This window comes from Thermobia domestica, chromosome 13, assembly GCF_964235325.1.
Source record: "Thermobia domestica chromosome 13, izTheDome1.hap1.1, whole genome shotgun sequence".
Classification (NCBI taxonomy): Eukaryota; Metazoa; Arthropoda; class Insecta; order Zygentoma; family Lepismatidae; genus Thermobia; species Thermobia domestica.
The window spans coordinates 136,352,574-136,369,353 of record NC_137466.1 but is presented as its reverse complement, the minus strand read 5'-3'; positions in this window follow the sequence as shown (position 1 = coordinate 136,369,353).

Below are 16,780 nucleotides of genomic sequence, written 5' to 3'. Positions count from 1 at the left end.
AACTTCTGATGATAAATAATAGCTTTATCGTTGTGTCTTTCTTTTCTTTTGCTAAAGTTAATGCAACCTGAACATTAAATCTAATATAACCTTGATTTTTTTTTTGATACCGTAAAATCGGACCGTTATAAACAGACTGCTGCAGAATCCAGTCACGGAACACTGTCTTCATCTCATTATTCACAAACTTCAACTCGCTTTCCAATTGCTATAACATAATTGTCAGGGCAGTTTTTCGAGGTGTAGATTTGACTGGATAATCAAACCTTACAAACTCTCAATTGTCAAACTAATGTCGTGCTTGCTATTATCATCCTCAGAATCAGAAGATTAACTTTGATACTTCGAACCTGGAGGCGGAAGTTAGTCCCCAACAGTATTTGTGAATGTGTTTTAGAACCTCCAGATCAGTAGCAATCGGCGGTGTAAAGCACCAGAGTCCCCACATCCGCTGATTGAAGTTTGTATTACTGAAGACTGAGGGTTTTTATCTTCTGAAGAGATATGCACTAGTGCTGTTAATTATTATTTTCTTTTTTTCTTTCTTTTCTTTTTTTGAATATTCATTATTCGAATTTTAACAGCATTAAATACTCACATTATAAAAGTGCACATTAGTAGCAAACTTGTTTTGACTCCCCCCCCCCGTGAAACTGTAAGTGATGTTGAAAATTTAAAATTCAGTTAAACGTTAAAAAAAAAAAATCTCATTAGATACTACACAAGTCTAGTCTAGTACATGCCCAAAGCCTTCCATATTTTAAAGGCTAATATCAAGTATTGCAGATAGAAACTTATTCAAAAATAGGAAAGGATATTGATATATAATTATAAATTCACGTAACAGTTTCAACACAACCGTCAATTGAATTTTTTCCCCATATTATCAGCCTTGTTCACTGTATTATTGTGTTTTAGTACCCGCTTTGTTGTGCTGAAACTACAACCATTGTCAATACCTGTAATACACAATTAAACTTCTTTTCTTTTGACCAGCTACAGAGCTGTCAGTGGAGGAGCGAGAGGAATGGGGGTCATCCCTTCCACTCGCCATTTTCCTGCGGTTTTTTGGCACTATGGTTTGGTCTGGAACTCATCCCGAGTACAAAGTCGAGATGTTTTCCAAAAATAGAAGTTCTGTGATCACAATGCAGAGTTTCTCTTCAACTTTGCTATACCATGTAATGAAAATATTTCTCATAGGAAGACCATACTTTAACATAGGGTTTCTTCTTGAGTTTATTCTGAAGAATTCTCACTAATTCACTCACAAATTTCTCGTCTTTTTCTGTAATTAAATCGTAAAATGTTTCATGGAAAATTTCTTGTGTACTTATTACATGAGTTTTTGCATAGGTATAACAAATGTCCTCAACTTCAACGTCCATTAGGACCTTCAATTCCACCATTTCCAGTTCTTCAGACAAACAGCCATGTCCCATCTGGTTCTCCATACCTTCCATACAGCCATCGCAAATTAATGTTTTATCTATCTCCCACTCGTTAATCGCCTGAATAATACATTTTACGTCCACTTTATAATTACTACAGGAGCACTCTGTAGCACTCTGTTCAAACTCCAAAAACGGGTAGATTTTAACAGATGAAGTCGGTGTCCGTGATGGTGTTTCCAATTCCTTAATATCTGTTTCTTCATCTGATGATGCAGAATATATTTCATTCAAAGATGAGGAAATATATACAACTTCTACACACTTTGAACTATTACAGTTCTTTCCCGATGATTCCGGGTTCTCAGATGATGATGATGACGATGCTGAGTAAATCTTATCCGAAAATAAGTATACAACTTCTACAGAGTCCAAACAGTTGCACTTCCCCATGGACTCGGTCTTCGAATTCTTTCGCGGCGATAGCGGAAAGAATAAAGTAACTTCCTCGTCATTAAATACTAACTTTCGTACTGCTGCCACAGCGAAATATATATATACAACATACACCTGAGACCAACTATTTAAGCATTTACGTTAGAACAATATGGCGTCCAAAGAATACCAAGTTCATACAAGTCTCCTATCACGTTCTCAGGATAAATGAGGCACCCACCCAGTCAGAAATGTAAAAAGGTGTTGTTGCCGCGTTAAGAAATTCCAAAAACACGGTATTTTTGTTTTTAGTTTCAATGTGTCACGGGATCAAACACGAATTAGGGCAAACTGTGACAACAAAAGGCAGACATCTGTATGGTTTTAGTCAGTCGCCCGTGACCCATACTAAACATGGATACTCGATCTGCGGCGAATATGCCGAAAGCTGAAATTTCTTTTAACCAGAAAGATTTAAAGATCTATAGCATTCTTCTCAACAGGGAGCAGCAGTCTTGTATTGAGAAGCATAAAAATAGTTGTCATACTCCGTTCCATTGAAAGCTGTCAGTCGGAAGATGCCTATAATTAGGCTTGCCATACGTCCTGGTTTGGCCGAGACAGTCCTGGTTTCAGAGTTTAATCCCCGTGTCCTGCCAGGTTGCCAAAATGTCCCGGTGAGTACAGAAAGCCAGTCTGCACAGCGCTTGTAACGCAGGACTACATAGGATAATACTTTTTACCTATAAGAACAATCTCTTCGGCGTCCCACATAGAGCTAATTTGGCCTAAGCTCTAAACTGCGATAAACAAAGCCACGTGAAACTAAATCTCGCTGATTTGCTGTTGCTCTACCGACGCTTGTACTCCGCAAAATAGTTCATATGACTTGATTATTACTTTCACTATGAAGCCCCATATAAAACTACTACATTATTATAAATGACAAAAATATAATACGGATTATCTAATAATACTGCAGTCGAGTGTGGTTAATGAAACAATACAAATAAACACTAAGCATGCGCAGTAATTATGGTACCAATTCAACTGTGAAAGCGTATACTGCTTTTAAGTATGAAAGATGGCTGACATGAATCCCGGTTCAGCGAGTGTTGTGGTGAAACATCAAGGTAAACCTTTACTCAGTAAGCAACAATTGTTTACCAGTGAAATTCAAATATATATTTTTTAATCTTTCGAGTTTTTTCTTTCTTTTCTGCTGCTGCTGTAAGTATCTGGACAACATGAGACAGTATTGTCAAAATGCACGTGTATAATTTGCTCCTCCCCGTGGGGAGTGGGAGTGATACATAACTAGCCAATAGTATTTGTGACAAGCGGAAGGATACAAATATTTTGTTTATCGGAGTTTAGAGCTTACGCTGAACAGGGAATAGATACATAATGCTGCCATAGCAAAATATAGGGACTTCACATACTGCTATTGCAAAATATAGGGTAACTTACTCCGGTATTATATACTATATCTAGCTTCATGGGCTTCCATAGCAAAACAATAGAGAATTTACGTATGCTGTACTGCATGCAATTACTCCTGTGTATATTTAACTCCATTACCTTAGTCCAACCCCCCAAAAAATAAAAGGAAGAAGAGGGAGTGTTTGTTGTGTGTTCAGTGTTCTGCTAATGGCTGTGCTGCTGAATGTGAATATCGTGCTGCTACAGTAGTTAAGATTTCTGTTATACTTTCACGTATATGTACATTATACATGCAAAAATGACGAAAAGATCATGTAAGTTTTCCGAGAGATTGCAAAGTGAATTATTCCCTTTTCTAAAAAAAAGAAAAGGTGCGTGCAACAGATGATAAGGTTAAATGTGAAAAGTGTGGATCGGAATCTTGTGTAGCTCATGGAGGCCGTTCAGACATAACCGACCATTTAAAGACACAAAGATAGTTTATTATCTGTATCTGCTGCTGGGTCCTCAAAAGTAACACATTTTTTAAGAGTACCAATTCTGTGAACAAAGAATTGAACATAAACGCAAAAGAAGTCACCTTTGCTTATCATCCGGCAAACCACAGCCTGAATTTTAACTCAAATGCATGCAGTGATGAAAATTTTCCAGAAAATTTTCCAATTCATAAAAACATACTCCACGTATTCCTACATCCTTGTATAACCGTGATGTGAAGTGGAAATTTTTTTTCTATACTTTTCCGGAAAATTTTCCGTTCTTAACAAATGTCAGTGATCAAGTAACAATTCCTCAGTATTCATAAAATTGGTCGAATTTATGTATAAAAATGTTAAAAATTGAAAGATCGTTTAAAGAATCTGAAAATTTTCATGACAGACAATTTTCTGTACTATGTAGGAACAAGGAAAACAATTTTTCATGAATCGAAGAATTGTCTGTCCTGTTCAGCGATGAAAATTTTCCGGAAAATTTTCCGATTCATAAAACCATACTCCACTTACTTATTCCTACATCGTTGTTTAGCCGTGACGTGAGGTAGAAAATTTTCTTCTATATTTTTCCGGAAAATTTTCCGTTCCTAACAAATATCAGTGATCAAGTAACAATTCCTCAGTATTCATAAAATTGATTGAATTTATGTATAGAAATGTTAAAAATTGAAAGATGGTTGAAAGAATCTGAAAATTTTCATGGCTCAGGCAATTTTCTGTACTATGTAGGAACAAGTGAAACAATCTTTCACGAATCGAAGAATTGTCTGTCCTGTACAGCGATGAAAATTTTCTGGAAAATTTTGAAACGGAAAATTTTCCGATTCATAAAAACATACTCCACGTATTCCTATATCGTTGTTTAGCCGTGATGTGAGTTGGAAAATTTTCTTCTATTTTTTTCCGGAAAATTTTCCCTTCTTAACAAATATCAGTGATCAAGTAAGAGTTCCTCAGTATTCATAAAATTAACTGAAATCATGTATAAAAATGTTAAAAATTGAAAGATGGTTGAAAGAATCTGAAAATTTTCATGGCTCACACAATTTTCAGTACTATGTAGGAAGAAGTGAAACAATGTTTCATAAATCGAAATATTTTGTGTCTTGTATGCAAAAATTGAAGAACTTTTTATGAGTCGGAAAATTTTCATCATTTTGAATCAAAAAGTAAAACAACATTTTGTGTATCGGAAAGTTTTATTGCTATGTAGAAACAAATGTAAGGAATTTTCACGAATCGGAAAATTTTCATCACGACGTAGAAACAAGTGAAAACACTTCATAATCCGGACAGTTTTGGATATTATGTATAGTGATGTTAGGTGGAAAATTTTCCACTATATTTAACTGCACATTGAGATATACAATTCCTGTAGAGGAAAACTAGACAGCAGCAAATTATAATTTTCCAATTAGATTAAGGGAACCAGAAAATTTTCTAATATTTCAAGTTGGGAAGTAAAAATTTACATAGTGTTTTTCTCTACTTCTTCAATTTTTCCATATAAGACAGAAAATAATTCGATTCAGGAAAAATTGTTTCACTTGTTCCTACATAGTACTGAAAATTGTCTAAGCCATGAAAATTTTCATATTCTTTAAACGATCTTTCACTTTTTTTACATTTCTGTACATGAATTCAACCAATTTTGTGATTGCTGAAGAATTGTTACTTGATTACTGATATTTTTTAGAACGGAAAATTTTCCGGAAAAATATAGCGGAAAATTTTCCGAAATGGAAAATTTTCCGCGGAAAATTTTCCACCTCACATCACTAAATGCATGCTCTTCAAAGTTAATTTCGAAGTTTTTTGAACGTGAATTTTCCTGAGGAAAAACAGAATGTGAAGCAGTTGTGGAAAATATAACAACACCTTTGGCATTGGGAAAACTACATGAAGATTTGGACAACTAAAGTTTTGTTGCCTTAAGTATGGATGCTTCAAACAGGGCGTAAAAATAAAAATTGTGTCTATTGTTGTACGGTATTTCAAACACGAATTTGTGATCCAGGTTAAGCTGTTGGATTTTAAATCCGTTGCATGTGAAAGTGTAGCGATATTGTCAAATCCTCTTCCCTCAATCATCAGGGAAAATAACTTGGAACACAAAATTGTTGGTTTTTTGTAGCATCAATTGCAATACGAACTTTGGGGCAGTGTAGAGAGGGGGGGGGGTCATTGGCATCACCAAAACTTTCTTCCAAAGTTTATGCACTCTTATCAAGAACGAGCTCGGTAGATTCATTAATGATATTGGTTGTGGTGCCCACATTGTACATAATTCTATTTAAACAGTGGCTGATGTCCTTCCTATTGAATTGGAAGCATTAGTGTACGTGTGACACAGCTAAAAGAACTCTGTGAATATGCTGAAATAGAATATCATAAGGTTCTGCAGCATGGCAATACAAGATTTATTTCACTGATGTCAGCAATTGAGAGAATTTTGCAAATTTTTGAAGGCCTGAAAGAATATTTTAACTCACAACAAATGTGTCCAGCTCTAATAAAAAAAAAAATCATGATGAATGAGGTAAATTGTATCTATGGTTTGTTCACGGCCAGCTATCTTTGCTTAACAAAACTGTTTTAGCCATATAGAGAGACAAATCAAGTGTCACTGATGTTGCAGATGCACTCCTAGAATTGAAAGAAAACCTGGAAGAAAGAAGAAACTGTAATTTTGTTCTTGTTGGTGAAAAAAAAAACTTTTAAAAAATGCAAGAAAAAAGTCAGTTAGATTATATCACCATACAAAATGACTTCAAGGCATTCTATGATCAGTGTATATCTTACATAGAACTTTGGAAGAAAGTTTTGGTGATGCCAATGACTTTGCCTGAATAAACGAAAATATTATCTGTTGTGATAGTATAGATAAAAGCGCAGAAAAGATCAACAAAAATGTTGGTAAAGCTATGATAAATATAGATGAACTTTCTGACGAAGTTATTGCTTTAAAAAAATGGACTTCTAAAGTGGGAACCTGGGAAAGAGAAAATAAAGAAAACAACAAAAAGCTATCTAGAGGAGAAAAATAGAAGAAATTCTTCAGCCATGCTAAGCAAAATAGGCCAATGGCCTTTAATTACATCCCAATGTGCAATCTTCAGCTGATAGTTAAGTACATCTTTCGCCTTCCCGGAACTACTCCAGTAGAGAGTTTCATCGTTGATGAATAACGCTTGCATAGATAACAGAGGTTTGATGCTGTTTAAAATAAATTTTGGACTTAATTGCAGTGAATTGTATAACAAAATAAAAACAAAAAAGAACATATTGAGAGAGGTGAAGTCAAGTGAAAAAAAAATGAGTGGTTTAGAAAACAATCTTAATAGCACTGCTCTATTGCATGTCTGTAGCCGAAAAACAGTCTGCTTCAAGTTTGCTTGAATTTGGCTAAATAGCTGGTAAGCTCTTTCGAATTAGCATTAATTGGAGATCATGTTGTATAGATATACCCAATATTGTAATAGAAAGAAATAGCAATGTAATAAACATTGTGATGTATTTTAATTCCCCCTTTTAGAGTCCCGGTTAGTCAACAAAAAATTATGGCAAGCCTACCTCTAATGGCACAATTTTGCATGTCAAGTTCTCAAATAGCGGAATTTCCAGTCTTGGGCATTCCTTTTACGCATTTTGAAAACAATCTCTGTGTACACTGAAGAAGAGGAGATAAACGAAATGGACTTTACATTCAAATTATAAGAGCAAAACCCCTCTGCTTTTAGATTGGAGAGAGGGAACAGAAAAGCTTCGTTCCCCCCTTTAAAGTCGGCGCCTACAGATAGTGTGTTAGGTGTGTGTGTGATAATATACTACTGGGAGGAAACAAACGGAAGAAAAACTGAAATATAATTAAATCGGGAAATATTGGTCAAGTATTGCAAAGTTCAAAGTGTTACTTTATATAGCGATGATTACAGACGTCTTTCAAGGTCGGTTTTTGTGAAATATAATCCTTATTAGCTGAGAAAATTATTTTTTAAAATCGAAAAAAAAAAAAAACAATGCCAAAACATTAAGTGGGGCGAGCGCCCCCACGTGCGCACACCTATGCATGTTTGTACCTCTACTATTGCTCACACTTTCTTGAGTCCTAAACACAGCAAATACTTCAAACACAAAATTCCACTGGAAAACAAGAGAATCGGAGTAGTGGACCGAACTCAGAAGCTCCCTTCGTGCAAATTTGATCCCTGATCGAGCTCGGCCACCAATTATACTGATCTTTATTCCTTAAAACAGTGAAGGGAAGAATCCGATTGGTTATAAACGTGCGCAATGTTTCTAATGCTTCGGCTGACCAAATTATTATCTTATGATCATAAGTTTCGACATCACCTTCGTGGGTAGCTTGTAGCTTAAACTCGCTTCCCTCTGTGTTTGAACAAACTACTCTAAATTTTCAAACACATTCAGAGCAATAGAATAACGTTAGTAATAACTTACGTAAATTAGTAACGTATCGGTATATAAAGCCCGAATTCTAGCTGTAGATGAAATGTAGATTAGATTTGTTAATATGATCTAGAATCCAAACGAAATGAAATGAAAATGAAATCTTTAAGTTTAACGCCCCACGGTTATGCCGGTTAGGCTAAAGGAGACGGTGATAATGAGAGATGAGTGAAATGGTGGAATGAAGAAAGTGGGAGGAAACGGGAGAACCCCGAGAAAACCCACGTGCACGATGTTTGTCCACCACAAAGTCCACATGGCGCGAGCTGGAATCGAACCAAAGACCCCAAGCACCGGAGGTGAACGCTCTACCACTGAGCCACCGCGCCCCCTAGACTCCAAACGAGTCTATGCAATTGATTAAAACAAAGAAGTAAGACTGCCAAAGAAAAATAATGTGGAAAAGATAGCTTCGAAGCTCATGGTGATTTTTTTTGGGGGGGGGGGGAGCAGCTAAGGTGTTTTGCTGATCGATTATCTGTCAAAAAATTTATTGACTCAGGCTGTCATAGTGAGGCAATCTCATAGAAGCAACGTGGTAAACTCAGCCGTGAAGTTTTTTTTTTTTTTTTTTTTTTTTTTTTAGAACAACGTGCCGTTTCACACGGCGCAAGTTTCGAGACAACCCTAAAAAAATACAGAAGGATCACCCATCCTACAACCCAGGTGTGACCCCGAGTGACTTTTTTTTTCATTTTGAAAAAGAAGATACAAAGCGGGAGATTTGAAAATATGAACGAAATCGAGGCGGCCGTTGAAAGTCATTATAAAAGAAAAAACGGTGGTATTGCAACTTTTCTTCTTTTATTTAAAGTCTTAGGCCGCGAACTTATCAGCCGTCCCTCGTACATACACACACCTGGAGTGAAGCTATACATTTCCTTATTCTCATGCCTCCAAAATGGGGTTGTGATTTTTCTTTATTATTTACGTGTTAATGAGAACTGAAAATTCAAAGTTATTTTTTTATATTCATTTGTCCTATGTAATAGACATAGTGTTATGCAACATTATCAATATGATGGTATATTTTCTTGCATGCTATTTGCGCATCTCAGCCAGCTAAACATGGTTATTTTCTTTTTTGCAACATCTCTCCCACGGGAAAGTAGTTTCGTGACGACAAAAAGAAGCTATTTTAAACATATAAATGTGTAGAAACACCACTACAAATCATGTTTCTATTACTATAATAATTTCCTTATGGTAAAATTATATTTCATAATTCAAGTGATCGCATTTGTCAAGAAATGTTAATGATGAGGCGATTTCAGTACGAATTGATTCGCCTAAGTATAGAGGCAGAAATTGATATAATGTTCGGTTGTTTTTAGGCTGTTGTTCATTCTTTCTCAATGTGACTACAAGGTTTATGAAGGTGTATATATTCATCTTTGTTAGGCTTGGTGAGCGAAAAATATAGTTGCATTTACTTTCATTGTTAATTTACTGTAGGAGTACTTCTCATACAGCGTCGATGCTGAACAGAACACTAAACTGCAACTCGTCTCGGAAAGTTTCTATTGAGAGAGCTTTGTGTCGTCTCGTATCTTTTTATGAATATTCTGGCCAGTGCCAGGTCTAGCCCGGAGTCGGGAAGCCTAACGCCCCCAGTATTTTGAGTGATATAAGTAATTTAATTTAAACAATTACTTGTATATATTTTTTTGAAGTTATAGTAAACTCATACCTATCACAGTCTGGGTTCTGGTTGCACCCCCAGATTTACTTCTAGATTCGTTACTGATTCTGTCTCCAAAGTGAGCAACTCTAATTTACGTCCGTTATGTTCAGCTGAGGTCAGGAGTTTGTTAAAGAAAGAAACAAAGAAAGCAAAAGTCAATTGAGAGAGAAATGAGAAAGTATTGAAAAATTAGGGTACAGAAAAATGACGTCGTAGACAATGGGTGACTCAAGTAACTTGCAAGACAACGAAAATGCAAGATTGCGAAAGTTGCATTTTGGATTTCAAACATATTATGGCTGCTAGGTAAGGAAATCATAGGTCAGTTATGATTCATATTTACGTATAATACATTTTTTACCTTCTTTATCTTTAGTCTATTTAATCGTACTCCTTGAAATTTCAGAAATAGAGTAAATTAGTGTTGTCCATTAGATTCGTGAAAGAAAATAGTGGACCCTGATTTTTGTCTAAATTTCTAAAAGGAAGTGAGTTTAAAGTATAAATGGCTTCAAAATAAAGATTTGGGCCTACATGTGAATAAAAATAAACGTCGCTGTATGCTTTTTTACCTAGCAGCCAATATTGTAAGTAACCGAACATCTGGAAGGGCCTCATAGCTAGATGATAAGTATACGTGCCTTTGGCGCTGGAGACCTTGATTCGACTCCCGATAGAAACTCATGTGGTTTGGGTCTCACGTTAAGCTATATGTTTATGCATCACATAGCTTTGGTTCTTAACGGGACGCTAAACTCTAAATCAATCAAACAACCGATGTAGCCGATGCACTTTCCAAGTCATCTGAAGTAACGAAATCATTTGACACCCATTTGAGAGGATAATCTCGGATGAAAACCAAATAGATCGCCCATCTCTATTTGGAGAGTCTTCCGGAGTTTCATGATGGAACGTTGCCTTACTTAAACTACATTCGAAATACAATAATAAGCATTATGTGAGAGAAAAAAACAGTCCTTTTGTAAGATGGTTAACACTTTATTCGTCATGTACACAAATTTTATGTACACTTGGTCTGTGGACAGATCGAGAATGACTTATTTCCGCCAGTATTCGTAACTCCATTTGTTTCCGATGGGTTCGAAAGATGTGAACTACATACGAACTTACAATGATTACGTTTTGAATTGAGTTAGAAATATTATAATGAAAGACAGAGTATTTTATCCAGTTTTCTCGATTTCGAGGGTAATGTAAAGCTCTAGGAGGAAAACATTTATTCATCTTTCTTTTAAACTTCCAAACTAGGCTGTACGTAAGTGTCGGAAGTCTTACAGAATAGCTGAGCTATGTCCCTCCGTCTGTTTATATGTCGACAGGTAGGCCTATTAGAACAAAATTAATAAGAGATAACGAGAAGCTGTTTCTTGCAACCGATTCAGCGTTCTGTAGATTCAATTTCCTCCGTTAACTCTCTGTTCGAATCGGAAGTGGTTTGAATTAACCATTTCCGTTCTCAACATTTATCGCCATATTACAAAACGGTAACAGATAACATTTTTTAAAATCTATTCACCAGTCAAGAGAAGCTATCATCATTACCCATAACAAAACCGGAAGTGGTTGAAATTTATTACGAGCATCATATATATATATATATATATATATATATATATATATATATATATATACTAGGAAAGCTATCTGAGAATAGAGTAAGAGAAAAACTGTGCACACAAACACATAAACACATTATAAATTTTCAAGCATCTGTACACGCCATACAATACACGTTGTTTCTTGCATATTACAATAAGCTATTCAGATTTAATTTCAGTTGTACAGTCATAAAATAAAGAAATAAGACATTTAATTGTGTCTAAGCGAAATATTTTAATATGTTGTGTCCACACGAAATACATTAATCCATAAATTGGTTAAATAAAATACGTACTTATTCTAAGTAAAAGAATATCTATTAAAAGGCGTCATTTCACATAGCTATGTTGTATCTTGTATATTCTAAGCTTAACGTGCAAATTACTTGGAGGATAAGGGGTAATCTCCCTTTGTTTTTAATAATAATGATTGTTACACAGTATAGTTTCCAAAAGAGATCTACGAATTAACAATGTTTCCGCTCCTAAATAATAATTATATCTTGTTTAGAAAATGAATTACATCGTTGAAATAAGCTCAATTTACACAAAGAAATTTTAATGTACCTATTCGAATACGAGAAAGAAAATACCTTGATGCGTGTTAACCAAATCAAATTAGTACTTTAGCGCCTTAGCTGTCATGAAAGAATAAAGCTGGAACGGGAGTTAATGAGAGGACTTTCCGATATGATTGATTGGAGGAATTAATGACAAGGTTTATTAATGTATGTTTATACATGAATGATCCTTAACTACAAATTTGATAAGTGAATGGTTTTCATGAAATTCACTATCAAGCGCATTGTCATTTAGAGTACAAAAATTGGAAAGCCGATGTTTCACAAAATATCAATTTGAATTTTTATGTTCAAATTTCTGTCGAAGGAGGCTTATTTCATAGTTTCTTTCAGTAGCGTAGCGTAGTATTCCGAATTGGGAATGCCAAAGTTAGTCACTTGTGTGATACAATAGTGCTGAAATCAGTAATGTATAGCTATTACGAGGGGAAATATAGGATTATAAAAAAATTAGGGAGGGCAGACCACCCTCTTTGGTGGCCTAGTGGAGCATACAGAACTAATTGTGAGGATTACGTTAGAAGCCAATATGCAATTGTCTCAGCCCCTTCTTACCACTACCGTTGTGACGAGAAAATTCCGCCCCACTGTTTTATGAACATTGTTTCCAGTATAATTCCCTTTCTTTCTCGTGGGCAGCTTCTTTCTCCGCATACCATACTTCAATCTCGTTCTTTTTTTATTTATTTTTTTAAAGATATATCGGCACTAGAAATTTGTCATCTTGGGTCCGGAACTCAGACGCCCGTTCGTGAATATGGCCTAAGTGTATACGTATATCATTTGAAGATGCAAATAGAAAACACTTAAAACAACTCAGGGAGTCTGTTCCTGTGTGTCTATTTCATTGCCAGATATCCAGAGATTGAAGGGCCCAAGTAATCTTTGCGAGGAGTGGGGAGTGCTGGTTCTCATGACCTACCAGAGCGGTGACAGTGATTCTGCAGAATGCTTTATATTTATGCTGGTGTGAGCTCCCTCAAAGAGTTTCTGGCTACGCCGCTGGGCATACTATTTATTTATAATGAAGATTAAAAGTTTGCCTTTAATTACGATTATAATTACGATGCATTTAATTACGATTAAAGCATAACTATTTTTATATTATTATTTACATAACCGACATGCTTCAAAGAGGCATTGAAGTAGCCATTTCTGTTTTATTCTATTTCCTTGACGTTAGCGCTCGTACGGAAACTATAGCTTAGTTCAAAACAGATGGAGTTGGAAATACTTGAGAATATGCCAGCTTATATCTAAAGCAAAATGTAGAGTTGCAAGGGGTGAGGAGGAGTGAGAAAGTTAGTAGTTGGGCATGCGCATTCGACAGAAAGCAGACGAAAACCCCGATGCTTGCAGTAGGCCTGGAAGCCCAAGGAACATAGCATACGACAGGAGGAAAGACAGAAAATGTGCAGCTGAATGACGCGCATGCGTAGGTTACGCTTATCAAAGTAAAGCGAGAGAGGGCATTCAGAACATTGCAGTGCAAATACTTGTGATAATAAAAAGTAAACAATTTATATATAATGAAATACGTACTTTTTCTTATTAACAGGGGATGCCGGGCATACCGGCGTTCCCTTATGCTACGCCGCTGGTTTCTTTTAGTTTCTTTAGATGTATGGACATGAATATGGGCATATGCAAAACAAATTGGATCAAGTACTTCTTCTCTGACACATGTTTTACACACCCAGGCCACCATATTGGATTCAACTTTCGCTTTTTTTTTAAATGGGAATAGCAATAGATGCAAGCGATACATCAAATTCATGCAGAATTTTCTCGGAAATTCACCATATCTCCTGCAATTTAATTTATTCTCCATAAATACATACTATATTAAGAACAGTACAGAATAACACATATCATTTTTCATGAAAAGATCCTTAGAGAGTAGTTTAGTCTATGGTGATTTCTTTTTTTTTCTTTTTCTTTTGTGAAATGAGTTTTCTCAGAAATAACTCAGGAGATTTTGTTCGTATAAGCACGTGTTTTATTAATAAATATATCATTAGTAACCCTATAAAATGTGATTTAATTTAAGAAATGGGAGCAAGTAAGATTGTTACCACGACCCATACCGTTCATTTATTTGCCTTTGCTGTATTTTATTTTTTAGTTGTATTGAATTGCTTTAAATACAACGAATTAAATTATTTAATTAAATATAATGATGAGATATACAGAAAAATTCTAAGAACTGTTGCTTTACTATCGATGCGTTTTGTAATTTTGACTGTAGTAACATGTAGTTATGCCTACAACTTGACAAATCCAATGTCATGTATATTGGGGGTGGATTAACCATTAAGCGAGAGAAGCACGTGTATCAAGAGAAGGAAGCACCACAGAAATTTTCCATAGTCGAACTTCCCATGGTTCATGAATCATATTGTGCAGTACTTCAAACAGTGTGGCTGAACCAGAATTCGCAGATTATATATTAAAGAGTCCGATAGTTTTTGGAGTTAAGGATCTTAAAGTTCATATTTTCATGTTTTCTGCAGCCTATAACCAAGAGGAAGCATTTGTGCACTCAGGTTGGTCTATACGTTTTGTCTTACATTGGTATCAGGAATCACCTCCCAAACGTCGCTGTTGTTTTGAAACACCCTGTATATATACAATAATAACAAGAGCATTCACAGAGTGCAGATCTCTGCCAAGAGTTATGAAACCGAAGGAAATAAGAGATCCCTCCACATAGCTTAAATAAAAGCAGAGGAAACTTTGTATGCAGTCTGTGAAATTGGTGTACTTTCTGTACAATGTCAGTGGTAAAAACACAATAAATGCTGTCAAAAGCATGACGTCCTTGGCGGATAACCATTGATAATTTTAATAATTGAGGATCTTATTAAACACTTTGTAATTAAAAAAGGAAAAAACTTTTTAAATATAAATAAAGTGTAAGTATACGAAAGTATGTAAAATATTATTTTATTGTTTATTATTGTTTATCCTGTATATTGAATTACATATATATGCGAACATCAAAATCTTTTAAGTGGTCAGGGGCTCTAAGGGTATTAATCCGGCGATGTATGTATATAATCTTAGAATGCAATAAATTGAGTAGAATGTTCTTCTATAACTTATTTTCGCATAACGAGGCTGCAATGTTTCTAGAAAATTTGCCTGTTGGTTGGAGTTTAGTGTCGTCCCTTTTGCAGCAACGAGGCTATATACGAGAAATGCAGCCAAGTTTATGGTGGAATCTAAACCACTATGCGTTCAAATTTCGTGCTTCTCCCACTGGGAATTGAACCTGGGATGCAGTTCACCAAATACGTGCATGCTAGCAACTCTTTTACTCTTTTTAAAAATTCGCCCCCGAACCGCGACACTTTTCTCCATGGTCATGGTTATATTCTATATTCTACTTAACCCAAGATAACAAAGATCCGAACATGTATACTTCCCGGACAGTTAAAGGAAGCTCTGGAAAACCGATAGATTTCACTTGCCGATCAGCTAACGTCTCGGACTGCTTGACTACCACATTGGCTACACCAGCGGCGAGGTGTTTATGCTGTCAGGCACGTAGCCAGGATTTCGTGAAGGGGGGAAGAGGTCCGTGACATGACACACAAGGGGCTCGATCATTCTAAACTATTTTACGGGACATATACTGGTTCGTTTGGCCAGGTTTTCGTAACGAAGGGGGGGGGGGGGGGACGTGACATGAAACACTGAAGGCCCAATCAATCTAAACTACTTTGTTATCAACATATATTGGTTTCTTAGGACAATAAACTGAGGATTAAGTATTTTAATAACAAGTTACGAAGAAATCTCGAGTAAAATAATAATAATAATAATAATAATAATAATAATAATAATAATAATAATAATAATAATAATAATAATAATAATAATAGTAATAATAATAATAATAATAATAATAAAAAGTATAGAAAATGATTTTATAATATTTACGTTCTTCCTCTGTTCATTCAAATATAACAATTTTCCTTTCATTACGACCTCAACTATTATAAAAAGTACATATTCACTATTATAAAAAGTACACTCATGTCCAAAATGATTGTCGCATATCTATGACTGTCTTCTTGTAAGAATATAATTTGATAATGATTTTGCAGGGTACTTTTAATACTGATACCATGTGTATAATCGGGAAATGTATAGACCCTATTTGTGGTAAATTTCATAGGAAAAGAATTATAAATACGAAAATTAGAGTGAGTGAAACGAAATGTTGCTAAATGGACAAGAAAGTTTTATGTTTGTTTTATTGTTCTTATTTACTGCTCTTTTGACAAAATTTGCCACTTATATGTCTTTGCCGATTATTATAGGCATACGACAATAATATTGGACATGAGTGTACAAACTCAATAATGTCTTGTAAAATATTTTGCAATATGTGCGTTCCTATTTCTGTTGAATCAAATGTTAACAGAGCTTTCTTTCCACATATATTTTTGTTTTTATTATTCCGTCAACTACTGTCTGTTCCAAATGACAGGTTAAAGGACTAGCAGAAAATTGTTTTTTAAATAACATGTTTGATACTGCAAGGATGCGATGACGAAAAATTATGATAAAAAATGTCCACGCTGTTACACAACCGGCATTATGCTTTCAGAAGCTTGAAATCTCCCTGACTAGTAGCAGAAACTCTGAGAATTCC